General features: G+C 34.3%; 1 pseudogene; it reads right to left on the minus strand.

Moving 5' to 3' along the window:
- Window positions 1-15191: 15191 nt before the first annotated feature.
- LOC112482352 lies at window positions 15192-15309 on the minus strand (annotated as a pseudogene).
- Window positions 15310-17150: the final 1841 nt, after the last annotated feature.

Here is a 17150-nt window from a genome sequence, read left to right on the forward strand (position 1 = left end):
TGCATACAACAAAAGCTGCACAAGCTGGAAAAAATCACAAGGAGATGGAGCAGAAGGTACGTGGGGGAGAAAGTTCAAAGTAGAACGAGATGGCAGATCTAAGAAAACACTAGCATAAAGCAGGGCTGAGATTTATAAAAAGGAGTTGTTATAGCACGGATTCACAAATACTGTAGTGAAGCAGGTGGGAAAGGACATCACAACATACCCCTGAGAAACTCTTGCTGAAAAATATTGCCATGAGCCAGAGTAAAGTACTGAGATTTTGCCATTAAAAAATTTTTTTAAAGGGACTGAAAAAAAATCCACAAAACACCACAAAGCAGAAACAAAATAACTGAAAGAAAAGTTGGTAAGAAAATAGAGTTGAAACGTGACCCGGCAGAACTTAGGAAAAAAACAATAGAATAAAAATAATCAGTCAAAATACAGACATGAAATAGTAAGAAGCCCAAAGGGAAGCATACATTGTAGTAGCTGGAGATAGAGACCTGAAGGCAAGACTGAGAATAGCGATCAAAATAAAATGAAAAATTACGAAAAGATTGGGGAAAAAATTCTAAATATAAGGCAAAGGAGAGCAACTGAATACATAATTGGAGTCTAAATAAGAAAAGCAAGAACAATAGAATGGAACGACTGAAAATTCAGAAAAGAAAAGATTTTCAAAAATAAAAATGTGTGTGTATTTATTTGTTTGTTTAAAAACACACCCATGTCAAGGGAAAGAATACCAGAATGCTCAACACTGAGATACAGCCAAAACTTTAAAGTTATTGATCTCTGAAGAGGAAAGAAACTTTCAGACAAGCAGATTATAAGGGGAAAGTGTGAGATTTTGCCTCGATCCTAGACCTGAGCGGCTAGGATCCTAGACCTTAGTTTATATTATTTAATTACTGAGACATTATAACTTCGATTCTAGACCTGAGCGGCAGTACAAAATCATAAACATGTTATAATGTCTCAGTAATTAAATAATATAAACTAAAAAGAAGAATAGAATAGTCTAGAAATAGGCACTGAATACATAGGAAATAAGACAAAATGTCACTACAAACCAGTGGGTATAGATAGATTCTGCAACATACCATGTTATGACCACTGAAGGTCATCTGGAGAAATAAATGAAATCGAACCCAAAGCAGGAGCACGATTTTTCACTAGGATATGTTTTTAAATAAAAAATGTGAAAAATAAAACTGTGAAAATTCTAGACAAAAATGTGAAAAAATTCCTTGAAAACAGAGTGAGAAAATCTTTCTAACCATCCTTCAAAATTCAGAAGCTATTAACAGAAAAGATTGGTAAACTTGCATAAAAATAAAAGATGTTGTGTGCGGTTAAAAAAGAATATAAATAAAGTCAAAAGACAAATAAATGGCCAACAGGGTAAATATATTTTTAAATAATACAACAGACAAAGAACATATATAAAAAACTGTCATGAATTAATAGAAAAAAGGAAAATATACAGGAGCAGACAATTTACAAAAAAGCTTTATCTTTAGATGACAATTTGTCAGTCTCAACCTTAATGAGGAAATACAAATCAAACTACACTAAAGTGTTCTTCCTTTTCTCTATTAGAATAATTCAAGTATCTAAGTTTGATAACATATTCTACCACTGAGACTGTTAGAAATCAGATGTCTCATTCATTACTGAGAGAGTATAAATTCTTATTACTGCAGAAGGCTCTTGTACCATCTTAAAAATATTTACACTTTTATTTTCCTTTCTTTTCTCTAGATCTCATTTTCGAGTTGTGTTTTATTTTTATTTCATCATAAGGAAGTGTTAAGTTTTGTCAAATATTCTTTCAGCCTCTATTACGATCATCATGACTCATCCCATAGTCAGTTAGCAAATAAATTAAATTAATAGAGATTGCCCGATTAAACCATTCTTTTTGTATCAATCAAGGTAGAGTCAGGAAAATGGATACCGTGCCTGCTGATTCATGAGTGAGAATTATATAAGGAACTAGTTATAAACGCGTTGGAAGAGCTGAAAGAGGTGGCCGGGGTGTAGAGCAGGACAGGAAAGGGTAGGAACGTATCTGAGAGCCAGTGGACAAATGATCTATACACTTGTGTCCAGAGATAAATTGTAGTGGCTATGATGTAAGATCCTTTGAATACACTGCTGAATGTATTTTGTTTATGATTTTGACTTTTGTATTGTATAAAGCCAAATGAGAATGGCTTTTATACTTGTGAATGTATATATGTGAATATTAACTTTGTTGAGTTTTGGTCATAGGGTTGTACTCTATAGGGTTTGGAGAATAAATTGAAGATATTGCACATGTTTCTATGCCCTGGAATGTGGGAATTAACTTTCTCTTGACCCCATTTATTATTTTACATCTTATTTTTATAAAGATGTTTATTGATTTTTAATTTGAAAAAAATATCTCCCCCAAATCCTTCGTTGTATCTCCTTTCTCACTTCCATTGTGGCTTTTTTTCTTCTTTTTAAAAACTTAGGTATTTATCTTTTCTATCCTGATTATATTTGCCAAAGTTTGGCTTATTATATTGTTTTTTCGAGTTTTAGAATAAAACTTTTAGTTTGTTGGTAAAGTCTGCTGTACTTTGCCCTTCCGTGTAATCTTTTTTCTCTTACTATGATTTAATTCCTTTGAATTTAAGTTATTGTTTTTTTCTTCCAACTTGAATGTTTATTTCATTTATAATCAATCAACTTTATTTTAAGTCAATATAGTATGCATTAAGACTTCATTTTTCTCTGAATACTGCTTAGCCAATATCCCATGGATTCTGAAATGTAAGACATTCATTGTCATTTTTATTGCAATAAATAATTTTGCTATCTTCTTTTTATTATATCAAAATATTTTTTAAACTTTTGAAATGTTCACACATGTAAAAATGCTGAAAATGATATGATCATCTACATGCTTACAGCAAAGTTTAAATACTAAGACATCAGAATTTTGTTATATTTTCTTAATTTAATTTTTAATTTTTTAAAGAAATGAAACAATACATAAAGGCAAAACTCTCTTGTTATTCTCACCTTTCTCTTGCTCAGGAGTGTAGAGTATATTGTTCTATGTATTTTTAATAATTTTATGTATTATTTTGTAGTCAATATGTACCATTGTTTCATGTTTTAAATTTCTAAAATATTGTCATAAAATAAACATCATTATGCAGTTTTTTCACTTAATATAAAAATTTTAGATTTATTATATATTTATATTCATGGAACTAGTTTGTTCATTTAAACTGCTATATACTACTCATTATGAGTAAGCCATTAATTTTTTTTACTGCAAGGCAGGTTATTTTTAAATTTGTTTTTATAAATTTTATGTCAATGAATATCCTTTTGTATGTTTTCTTATGCAGATATACAGACAGTCTCTAAGCTACTTTCAAACAAAATTGCTCGATGATACAGTATTTCTAAATTAAAATATACTCAATATTGCTAAATTTTTTTATTAATTTACACTTCCACCAGCAATTCCCATGGTCTTACATTCTCAGGAGGCTTTAGTGTTGTAATTTTAATTTTCATCCGATATTTCTTGCTCTATGGGTTGCTATTAATTTGCCTATAGATTCTCAGTATTTTTCTTATTGATTTATAGGTATTCTTTTATCATCTATACTCAAATGTTTTGCTGGTTATATTGGTTACAAATATCTTTTCTCATAAATGTCTTTTTCTTTGATATCTTTTACAAATCCATGAAAATTCAAATTTAATTTCAAAGAAGTCTTATTTAATACATTTTTCTTTATTAGATATGCTTTTATGTCTTATGTAAATCATTTCCTACTTTAATGCCATAATTATGATAAATGTTTTATAGTTTTACTTTTTATTAAGAGTATTTATAATTAAAGTATGTACTTATTAAAAGCACAATGAATACTTAGGTCTTAATCCCTCCGAGATAAATTTCAGTGTATGGTATAAGGTAGCGATCACATTTTGTCCTTTTCTGTATGAATAATCAATTGCCTCATTGACGCCTATTGAATAATCAATGTTTTAGCCGCTGATTTATAATGTCATTTCTGTCAGATATGAAAGATTGCATGTATATGTCCATTGGTTTCCATGCTATGTTTTCTGTACCAATGGAATATTTGTCTATTCTTGTACTAATTTATCCAGTTTTGATTACTATAGCTTTATACTAGGTCTTGACATACAATATAGCAAATTCTCCATTTATGTTCTTGAAAACTGTCCTGGATATTCTAAGAATTCTGTTATTTCATATGGATTTTAAGATCAGTTTATCAATTTTCATGAAAAATATTTTTAGAGTTTTGATTGGAAATCATTTAATTTATAATCTTGGGAGAATTTTACAATATTGATTCTTTCCACATTTCACTTTTTACTTATGTTTTTTATTGTGACTTTCTAGAAAGTTTCATAACTTTTACCATGAAAGTCTTATTCATCTTTTGTTATATTTATTCCCAAGTATTTTATTGTTGTTGTTGCTATACATTGTTATTGTTATTACCATGTTTAACTATCAGCTTGAGAAAGAGGACAGTAAAGCATCCCAGTACAGGAAGAAATGCAGAGTGACACCAGATGAAACCATTTCAAATAAGGCATCTACAAAGCTTCTGTAGTGTCTAAATCAGGGAAGGATGACGAGACATGCTTGCCAACATATATTTGACTCCAGATCTACCGGACTACCGGCACCTAATTAAGATAGCTCACAAGTATCCAGGAAGGTTGGTATTTGTCACCTCATCTGAAGCTTGCTGGCTTGAGTGGTTAGAGAAATAGCTAAATGGGGAACACAGTGGCCAACTCATGACAGAGAGAGTAACACTGGACATTCATAGCAAAATAGCAATGTCTCTTATCTTCTAAGGTGGCTAAAGATTGACTTTTATGTGTACCATACATATGACCTTAGACATCAAATCTCAAAAGCCAAACTCCAAAGGACTAAGCTCCTACAGAAAGTAAGGCGGCTTAATGGTAGGATTTGGAGACAAGGAGACAGAATTTCGACATTTTTGAGATAACATGGTTCATTGCCTCTGAGATGCACAGGAAGTACCTGAGCTTCTGTGCTTCAAAAGACTTTTATAAATTTACTTTCATGCTCCTTTCTTCCAATTTAAAGTAAAATCCCTGTATTTTACACTGTTGACTAAGGCTTTATTGATTTTTTTTTTCATGCAAAGTTACTCCACCATAGCACATCTACAAAATTATGAAACTAAAAGTGTGCTCAAGTAACCGTAGCACAATTGACTATGAAATGAAGAAAAGTCCAGTCCCCAACAATCTAAGCTCATTCACACACACATACACACACACACATACACACACACGCACCTTCTTCCATATATCAGCCTTTAAAAAAAAAAATTACTGATACAGAAGTTTTAATATTCCATTATGGAATCCTTTAGAAAGCCATTTTATGAATATTTATGGGAAATATTTACCAATTAACCTAGTATTCTCTTTGGATTACCATCCCCAGAGAGCCGAAAGTTCATCTTTCCTGTAATATATAAACTCACATCATACATAACGTAGTATAGTGCGTGAATAAGAGTCTTAACGCCACTTGGTACTCAAGGTCCATAATCAGTAGAGAAAGTTCTAGTGTATAAAGACCAGATATCAATCATGTTATACTGCATTCTAACCTACGTGTTCTACATAGGGCAGTGGACAGGCTGAAATATAGGGTTGAAATGAACTCATTGCTGACCTTATGAATATTCAAACACAAATGTTAATCCAAAACTAAAATTTCAAAGAACTATAGTTTTCTCTATTGTAGAAAAGTTTACTTAATTTTAATTTCCCTACCTTTAGCAAACAACACTGTAATGTTTCTGATATAGATTTTCTTTTCTTCCAAAGAAGTGTTTTGGGATCTATACAGTGCAAACAAGACACATCGAGTGAGGACGAAGAGCAGGTAATGCGCAAGGGAGAATATTTTAAGAAAAAATACGGTGCATAAGCAGTTATGTGGAATGAGGAGTCAAAGAGAGAGAATGGACGAAAGTGTCACAACCTAATAAAAGTTCAATAATCAGACACTGATGATGAGAAGCCACTCAACAGCAAACAGACTTTGGAAAATGCTTTCAAAGGGGACAGCAATTTTTATTCAAATGTCAAATCGGTTCTCCTGATTTTTAAATTTAATTTATTTTTAAATTTCACATACAGTAAAATTCATTCTTGTGATATAGCTCTCCTAAATTTCAATATATGTCAGTAGCTTTTACAGATCACTGCAGTTCTCTGCTTGAATAAAGTCAGCAGTGAGTGAACACAAACACACATACACACACCTGGCAACCTTCACAAAATGTCATGGGATTTTCTGGCCCCTACATACAAAAGACCAGAACATTCATTGAAAAGAGGACAATAGTGATCTTGTTAACATTCCAGAGCTCTCCAAGGGCATAGTAAGATTGTCCTGCCCTAGAGACCTTTCCTATTATTGTCCCAAAGACAGTAACTTATACGCCTGTAGAGTGAAAGCTCTGCACCTGGCTTCATTCGAATCACCGTTTTGATGACTTACACATAGAGTCGCTGGGACTACTTGTCACTAAGATTTGTACCACTGAGATAATATTAGAGAGTTAAAATTCTCTACTTCTTTGATTAACTCCCTTATCATGAAAGCATATCCTACTAATCTGGAAAAGGGCCATCTCTAAAAGCCTTTGGAAAGAATTTTTGTAATGATATTGGATTGAAAGCTTGTGTCGTGTCATTATTTTTTATACAACCCTGCGCAGTCATAAGCAAAAATATTGTGATGATCTCATCAGAAATTCCACAGTTAAATTATTTCCAGATAAATAATGTAAAAGATGACAAACCCCCTTTTCATCCACGAGAATATGATCTTCTTAGAGAAAGAATTAAACGACTTTGAAAGGTATAGGAGAAGATTCTGCCCATTTATACTCAGAATAAGGCTCTTAGGCACTGTATAATGTACAATGGAAAAGAGAAAAATAGGTTCCATTGGTATTTACCCATTTTGTTCTGAATAAAATGAGAATGTTACATGACTTCAAATGGTGTGTAGATTGGTACTGTATTCCTTTCTAATGCCCGGACACAATAAAGTGGAGTGGGGGTGGGACTTCTTGTAGCAATTAATCCAGAAATTTACACTTTGATAGAAGATTGGTAAGGATGCCACTCTTACCTATGTCTCATTGAAAATATGGTGCCCGAGTCAATGTAAATTAAATGATTTCAACAACATCGAGATATGGTATCATTTTACTAAGTGCTATCCTAACACTTTTTTGAAGAGATCGATTATCTGTTTTTATTTCCCAATGTATTGTTTTAAATTAGCATATTAATAAATAGAATGGAATTTCCTACTCTACCCTGCTGACTACCTCATCTTTCTAAAACTTGAATGGGATCACAGAAGGGGATGAGGTCTGTCCCTCTGCTGTCTATACCTCACAGGGAGAAGAGTCACTCTAGGAATGTTTTTGTTGAGTGGAACGCTTTCCTGTCTGTAACCCCCTTGTAATACTACCAACAACTTACATTTGCACAGCAAGAAGCTGATTTTTCCTGTACTGGGAAAAAGAGACTCATGCAGTCTGGATTCACCAGCTGTTAAACATATAGATTAGAATTAGATCTGAGTGAAGATTCTTGTGCAAGCCAACATTTTTCATACAGCTCTAATGAGCCCCGATTGTATTGGTAAGCCTTGACCTCTAACACTCTCAAGTTTTCCCTGGCGTAGAAGACATCCAGGAAATTGTAAATTCAGGTTAACTTTCCTGTAAACACGAGTGAACTATAGGAGAGACCTCAGTTAAATCTAGGAAAGTGACCAGGGAATTCTGTGATTGTAAACACTGTCTTGTGTCAGATGATATCTCAGAGATGGTTTCTGGGAATGTATTTAATCAAATTTTTACCCCCTCTCATATGAATGGGGCCTATGCTATATGTTTGAATGAGATTTTGAATTCAAACTCTCTTGGGCGGCAATACAGTCATGTTATACTTTCTATAATGTCCTATGGCAAATGTTATGCCAAAATAGTTGGACACATAATTAATAGCTCATAAATGCCCAGTTAGCATAGGGTGGTAGATATCAAGGAAGTGTCTATTACCCATTGAGAACTGAGTTTAAGTTGGACATCACTGAATATAGCCAGGAAACTATATTTTTCTATAGTCAAGACAAAATATAATGCACTCAAAGTATTAATGAATAATCAACAATAAACCTATTCCAAATTTCCTCTGTTTCTTTAGAAATTTTATTTTCACACACAAAAAATCTGTTAGTAACTGGCAAGTTGGTCTACATTCTAACTTCAGTCTTTGATGTCTCTCAGAAGAATCTCATCGATGTCATCAAACAGAGTATTAGATCCACGAAGTTAGCTTTTATCCAATGCACGTAAGCTGCCTGGCACAGTCAACCAAGGTCCAATGAGTGAAAGAATGAATAAATTAACAATGCTCAAATTCTTTACAAAGATTAACAGATTTCAAACTAAGCCTACTTTTGCTAGTAGATGAACATTTGAAATGGTAGGATGAAAAGTCCAATGTCACTGATTTATAGCTATTGAAATAAACAAAGCCAAGTGACTCCCAGACCACAGTGGCCTTATTTGTCTTATGTGATGTTTTGTTTCTGAAATGAACATTTAGGATTAGGACATAGATTTGGCAAATAAGTGTGACATTCTGGTTCTAGGCAAGAGTCACTATTTTTTCCCTTTCAAAGAAAGATATCATTGATCAATTAAATTATTTCAAAATCTAATTCTGACTCTTGAGTCATACTCAAGGGTCTATAAGTCTAAACTCCACATGGATGTGGTAACCTCATGATTATGGCAGTAAATACACAGGAAAGTGAAGCTACATTTGATTTGGTTTAAAGTAAAAAGAAAATATAACAACCTAAGGAAGTGTGACTAACTATTAATATGTCAACAGAACTGGAAAAAATCCTACTCCTACTTGAACCTGTTACAGAATACTGCTCTAAAACCGAAAAAGATTTTCAAACTTTTTTCTTTTTTTCTGCATCCAATTCAATTAGCAGATTAGCTAGCAAACTCTACTGTCTGAAAATGTAAAAATTAATGGACTTTTATAAAGATTTCAGACTAAACTTAGAGCAACCTTAAGGACATCTTAAAAAAATTTTAAATGCTGCCTACATTTTCTTAAAAGGTGAGATGATGTACTATTCAATAAAAATACCCCAACAAGGCATGTATGCCTCAGGCTGAGATTAGTTGATTGCGTGTTAAAGTCAAAAACCAAAAAGCTGATAACAGCATGGCCCAAATCTACAAGTTAATATTAAAACCATTGTGAATTTATGACTAAGAATTAGGAATTTATAAAACAACAAAATCTGTGTGGCTGGAAATAACCAATACCTGGTCCACTGAACGAGGCTGAGGCAGATGGTCAAGGATGAAGGATGAAATACAGAATCCCTTTTACAACATAGTACGGGACAAGGATAATTATTGCTTCCTAAACTTTGCTCTGAGCTCTGCCATCCACATTTTAAGCTAGGAACCATTAATAACGCTGCTAGAAGATGAATAGATATATAAAAGTAACTTCTATAAACGGCCGTAGGACACGATCAAAGAAGCCCAGGTTGGGGGTTTGACAATTTGGTTTTTAGCTGTCCAACCTTTGGCACTTGACTTCAATGCCCTAAACTTCGGTTTCCTCATGTTAATAATCGCCTTCAGGGCTGTACTGAGGATTAAACAACAAGAAAGGCCTTTTGTAAGGTGCTATCCAAATGGGCATCGAGCAGATATTCAAGTACCACCAGTTATCGCCATCATTAAATAACGTTGTAATAGAAAAATTTCATGTACGATATTCTTTACATTTCTGTAATACCTGTCATTTGGAGTCATATACCTTAATAGTGTATATATTATACATACAATGTACTTAAAATTGATATTCAATATGCCTGGTTACACTAAATTTAAGTTTTCTTAATTTGAAAGGCTTCATCACATTTCCTACTTAAGGTACAAATGTTTGTTGTTTGTTGTTTTTTTTTTTTTTTACAGAAGTTTAATAGTTACCCATTTAGTGTGTTCAGACGATTTTGGATCCAAATTCACAAAGAACAAGATTTCACTGTAAACAAAGGGACGAAGAAAAGGTAGCACAATAGGCCTAATTTCTTAATTGATGTGGAGACTGGTCTACATTCTCAGTTGTTAACAGAAGGGAAATGTGGGTAGATTACAACCTAAGGTGTAGTTACTATGTCCACAGTTTCTCAATTTCAGGTCTAATCCAGTCTTCAATGCCCGGATGACAGATTCAGTTTTGCCGTAGCTCTTTGCTACATGGTTGGGGAGCCCCTTCGGGGAGCGATATTTGAGGAAAGACCTGAAAGAGACAAGGGAGGGACTCATACACGGATCTGGGACGGGGTGTTCCGGGCAGAGGGAAGAGCGAAAGCAGCAGTCCCCGGGCGTTTGAGAATGACATCAAAGCAAAGAGGGTCAGAGCAGATGACGGTCACTTCAGCAGAGGCTGATTAAGCAGGTGAGGACATCTGAAGCGAAGTCGAAACAATGGGCTTCCATATCTCTAGGTCTCTCTGACAGTGTCCTCTTGACCTGGAATTCTCTCTTCTGCCCCCAGTGTGCTCTCAAATGCTATTCGTCCTTTAAGAATCAACTCAAATTTCTGCCCCCCGCTGTCCCTGCTCTGGTTCTTCACAACCTGTGTCATGCGCCTGTTGTTAGCACGCGATTCCGATTCCATCTTGTATTATAATTAATATGATTTGTTTACATAGAATTTTACAGCTTATAAATTACTTAGATGTGCTTTATCCTCATTACTGGTTGAAACTAAGCTGAAAGGCAGGTTTGATCCTTGTGCAGAAAAGGAAAAAGGCGTCAGGGAGAAGCACAGTTGGTAGCTAAGGGGCCAGAGCAGAAACTCGGTCTTCTGACCACGCTGGGACCCTCTTCAGCCTTCGCTGCTGCCTCCTCTTTCTCACAGTGCCGGGTGACTGTAATCAATGCGAGGTTGAAGGGTGAGTCCAAGTCTGTCCCCTCCCTCTCCTGTCCCCCTTGCTATTTTGGAGTGGGTCTTGCTGGACCTCCCTCTGGATCTCTGCCCCCAAGAACACCCTGTGATGGCTCTTCTTCCTCCAATAGCTTTTCCCAAAAGAGAGACAGAGGACGTGCCAAGGACTTTAACTCCCGTGGGGGTGACTGACGGACAGCTCCCCTGCCACAGATTGAAACAATTTTTCACAACCTGGAGCCCGTGTGAGGGATGAAGCAGCACTGACCCTGCTCTGAGACTGCTTGAGAGGCGTACATGCCCCTTCTGTGACCTGTCCCTCATCCTCCGACTGTCGTGTGTGCGTACCTGTGTTTATGGGAGCATTTCCTTAATAAATCATTTGCACACAAGTCCTCCTCTAAGAAACTGACCTTCCCCACTCCCAAGCCCAAAACATCTGACTCAAGCTCCTCTTCCTCCCCCAGGGTCTAGAATGATGTGTTTAACACAGTCGATTGATAAATGCTCACTGGATGAAAATTGGCTGTGGACCAGCCTTACAGCAGATAACCAATACACTGATGTATATGAGCATTTGTTTGGGTAACAAATGTTACTGTGTGGCCGACTTCCATTTATTTATTATTCCATTGCATTCATAAAAACAAGCATGCCTCTTCTTTCATCAGTTACAAGAGGGTGATTCTGTTTTGAACCTAAGGGTATTTGTCACCTTGGAGTTGTTTTTTTTCCCTGTAATATAAATTGTGAAAATGTTAGATTTCTCAGAGCCACCAGGACTGATTAGCAAATTTAATTAATACATGAATTTTACAGTTCATATGCAAAAATAGTACATATAGTATTTTTAACTTTATGTAGCAATCTCCTATGGCTGTCAAAGTAGAACACTCAAGTTTTTTCAAGGAAAAAAGGATTTGTTTTGGTTCCCAATTAAAAAAATACAGACATCTGATTGAAGGATTAATTTAAAATTAAGTAATCTAGATGTAAGAAATGAGACCCATAAATAATAGAAAGGGAACTCTTGAATATCATTATTTACTTTTTCCAAGAAAGCTCATTTCATTCCCTGTTAAATAAAAAGACATATGCATGCACACACATATACAACGGAGAATGTGTTAAAGCATGTACTTTCCCAGTTACTAATGCTACATGCTTAAACATATACAAAACAGAGACTTCCCAACCCTTTTTCAGCCTCCTCAACCAGAGAGGAGCTTTCTCCCTTTCCACGATTTCTATAGATGCCTCTCTTGGACCATATGGTATCCAACATCTGTGTGTTCTCAACTAGTCTCGTCCTTACACCCAGCCTGTGGGCTTCTTGAGATGGCCTGAAACACACTTTTGAAAGCCTTTTCAACACTGGAATCACTCAGAAAACTTTAAAATTCAGTAAATTATGATTTTTTTCAAATACAAAAATAATACCTGCTCTTATAGAAAAAGAGACATTACAGAAAATTTTAGTGGACAATAATTCTCTCCGTATTTTTGGACTTTTACATTGTTTCCAATATTTTATTTTTATAATGTTATAAGTAACGTTACGATAAACATTCTTATACAAATGAATACAATCCAAGAAGTAAATGAATATAACCATAAAAATATATTACTTTTGGAAAGTTTGTACAATTTATTTTCCCATGAATACTGAGAAAAAATATTACATAATTCCCTCGACAACTACAGGCTGTTTTGTTAAAAAAAAAAAAAAAATTACAAAACTTTAATTCCGTAGATGGGAAATGCTACCACTTTATTTGTTCTACTTTGCACTTTAGAATAGTAAAGATTATTTTTACATTTTTCTAATGGCAATTTAGAGTTTTTTCTAACACTTTGTATGGTTCGCTATGATAAAGATTTTAAAAATTTGTTGTGTATATTACAAATGATTTTAATGGTGTATATTATAGTGAAAAGCAGCATAAACATACATATACATGCAGGTTAAAAAAAATAATACGATGAATACCCATGAGTCCTAAACTCAGCCTTAAGAAACAGGAAGTGACCAGCACCTAAAGGCCCATTTGCGTTCCTTCCTTGTCACTATCTTTTCTCTGCACCCCAAAAGTAACCATTAACTTCAAATTTGTAAAAATTTTTCCCTTATGTTTTTATGACTTCAAAATATTCACGCCTTAAACATCATCGTTTAGTCTTGCCCATGTTTGTGCTTTATATGCATGAGAATATGTAGGTACTGTACTGTGGGCCATTATTTATTTATTTTTTGCACAACTTTTTAAAAGGTTTATCGCGCTAATGCATGAAACTGTGCTTCATTCACTTCGTTGCTTCATGTTGTTATCACGGACACACATTTGGAATATTTACATTGTTACATTCTTCTAAACGGATCTTGCTGATTCATATAAGATCTTTATATATTGGAAATAATAATTGTTTGATTGTTACATATTTTGAAAGTATCTTCTTCCAGTTTATGGCCTGTCTTTTTACTTTATGTGGTTTTTGTTGTCGTTATTGTTTTTATGTGCCGTCTCTAAACAGAAAAATCTTAATTTTTAGTAAAGATGAGTGTCTCCATCTTTGCTGTTTGTGTTGGCTTAAAGAATCTTTCTCTGTTCCGAGATTGTAAATGTATCTTCTTATATCTTCTTTGGAAAACGTTATAGTTTGAGATTCACATTAAGTGTTTAATTCACCCACAATTTTATTTCTGTGTACGGATTGAGGGAAGAATCCATTTAAAACTTTTCTGTGTGCTGAAACTTTGCTCCAGCATAATTTATGAAGTAGGCTCTCCACTGATCTTTACTTCTGACACATCTTTCTGGCATAGTTTGCAGTTCCCTGTGTGTCTATCTACTTCTCAGTGCTGTGCTCTGCTGCCGTGGTCTTTTGGTCCACGCCTCCTCCGGTTCCACACAGTTGACCTTTTAACCTTGTAACCGGTTAGTCTTGTTATCTGGTAGGACAAATTGCCTTGGCTTAGCCTTTGTGATTTTTCCATATAAATTTATAAATCATCTTATAAATTAAAAAAAAAAAAGCAGTAAACTCTTAACCTATAAGAATTTTAATTAGAATTGCTTTAGTCTTTAGCTCAATTTAGGAAAAAATGGACTCTTTATAATCACTCTTCCTATCCGTGAACAATGTATTTCTCTTCATTTGTTTATGTTTTCTTTGTATTTTCTATTTTCTGCATAAAGTTTTTATACATCTCTTGGTTAGATTTATTCCTAGGTGGCTTATATTATTTTGTTGTTACTATAAATTTTATAACTTTTTAGATGTCCTTTTTTGTTTGTCACCCGTGTCTATTGATTTTATATTTGGCAAACTTACCAAACTCTCTTATTAATTCTATTACATAGGCTATTTGGGGACTTTTCCATATAGAATCATACTATCTACAATTAATGCTTTCAGTTTTTCAGAATTCCTTTTAAATTTAATATTTGTTTTATAATTGTTTAAAATATCTACATGGGTCCAAGTTCAAAACAAAGAATATTGAGAGAAATCTAAAGTCCTTCTTCTGTCTATATATATGGACTTTAAATTATCTTTCTATTTTTAAAATTCCCTCTAACATTCTTAGGTAAATGATAACATACTATCCTCACTTCTCAGCACCTTGCTCTTTTTCTTAAAATAAACTAGAGGTCACTCTATAGTAGCATATGGAGATGCTCCTCAATTTTGCAAACACCTCTGCCACATTCCTTTGTGTGCATGCGCAATAGTTTTATTTAACTAGTCTCCCATGGATGGATATTTCAATCTCTTTTCTTCTATTATAATAATTTTTTTTAATGAATAGCTTTATGTAAAACCTTTTAATATTTTTGCAAATGTATCTTTGAGGACCATCTCTTAGAGTAGGGTTGCTAGATCAAAGAACATGTGCATATGTAATTTTGTTTGATATAAGGCTAAATTCCCTTCTACGAGGTTTATATTATTTTATATCCTTACCAGCAATGCATGAGAAGTCCTGTCTCCCCACAATTTCCCCAGCTCAGTGTTTCATCTAACTTTTGGGTTTGCTAATTGGGTATATGGGAAATACTATCTCAAATATAATTGCAATTTGCATTTTTTTAAAAAGCCTACAGCACCTGATTTTCCTAGGTGGTCTCCTATCCAAGTACTAACCTGGCTCGACCCTGCTTAGCTTTGAGATCAGATGAAATTGGGCACATTCAGGGTGGCATGGCCCTAGACTGCATTTCTTTTGACACGAGTAATGGTTTGATATTTATTACTTTGTCTTTAGAGTTCTGTCACTTCATGAAAATATTTCTAGGGTGGTTTTCCTTTTATTTATTCTGTTTGTGTTTCACTGGGATTTCTGAATTTGAGAGTTGTCTTTCACCAATTCTGGAATATTCTTGACCACTCTATCTTTGAATTTCGTTCTTCCATAGTTTTCATTACTTTTCTTCTTGGAAAGAATAAAGTGTTTTTAACTTTCTTAACCTACATATTACATAAGCTTACTTTCATATTTTCAAACACTTTGTGTTGCATTCTAAATATTTCTTCCTCTTCTAGTTCATCAATATCCTCATCAGCTGAGTCTAATGTGCTATTTAATTCATTCATTGAGTTTCTAATTTCAATATATATATTTCTATGTGGTCTATTTATTTTTTTATAACATCTCTCTGGTGAAGTTTGGTCTCTTATTTCTTAACTATACTAACAAGCTTTTTAAAAAGTTTTCTTCAAATATGCTAATATACTTATATTCTGTTTCTGATAATTTCAATATCTTCTGTCTGTGTGGATCTGATTCTGCAGGTTGTTTTTCTGCTGAAACTTTGTCATAGTGATTTACCTCCTCATCTATTTATCTTCTGGTTGTGATATTATGGTCCTTGGACCTTCATCTGTAGAATTTTTTGAAAACTGAATTTTAACAAGTGTTGCACTAGAAATGAATTACATTTGCTCTGTCGGTGCCTGGAGACTACTTTAAAATAAATTTTTGATTTGGATTTTTCAGGCCACAAAGACAGTGTGAATTCTAGCCCCACACACAAGCTTACAGTTAGGAATGCCAAGGGGACACGTGGCTTCTTTTTTAACCTTTATCCTGAGCTAAGGGTGAAATTGGCAAGCCTACTTCCAGGCGGGTTTTTCCTCCGGTTCATGCATTGAAGGTATTACTTCGTATAGGGGGCTGGATTTGCCTGGTTTCTGATCGAGGCCTCATACCCTACTCAGGCCTCAGGCTTCGTCTCTTGTCCCCTGTGCTAATGTGACCTTTTAAAACCCAGGGTCTAGGCCACCTGGGATTGGCAAAGTTTTTAGGGTATCTCCAGACCCTGTTGGAATTTTTTTTTATTCATCATTGCTAGATTCCAGTTGTCTGCTTTATTATAACTTAACCCTGCTTTCAGAGTCATTTTTAAAGTTTAATTTTGTGTCTTTTTATTAAAGAATAACATACATACTGAAAAGGACACAAGTTGTAAGCGAAAAGCATGAAGCAGTTTTACAGACTGAATACATCCTTGTCAGCACTGGACTGAGAGACAGATTATTACCAGCTCTCCAGAGGCTCCTCCTCGTACCTCCTTCCAGTCACTCGGGATGTGACACATAACTGAGTATAAGGGACTGCAAGCATCCACAACACGGATGATCTCCTAATAGTCAGTGAGAGAGGACTCAGGCTGCCTCATTCCATTTATGCAAAGCTCACAGTAGACCGGCCAAGAGAGTTACTTCTGGAAGTAGACTTCTAGTGTTACATTGTGAGATAGAAAGGTTTTAAATTTTCCAGAGCAAAATCTACTGACTTTTCTCCTTGTTATTTATTCCATTTTCTTTTGAGTAAGATCAGGTAGCTGTGTCCCTATAATGTATTCTAAGTTTTTTATTATTAATAATATTTTTGTGGTTTATTTTGGCTTCATTCACACTGTGACTTTTGGTTGATTGTTCCATAATAATTCATTGATATGCTATTTCTGGATTTTCTTATCATCTCTATTTTATTGCTTTTTCAAGCATCAATACATTACGCTGTCTATACTTGTTCAAGTTTATCACAGTTT

This window comes from Pteropus alecto, unplaced genomic scaffold (assembly GCF_000325575.1).
Source record: "Pteropus alecto unplaced genomic scaffold, ASM32557v1 scaffold195, whole genome shotgun sequence".
In the NCBI taxonomy this organism is placed as follows: Eukaryota; Metazoa; Chordata; class Mammalia; order Chiroptera; family Pteropodidae; genus Pteropus; species Pteropus alecto.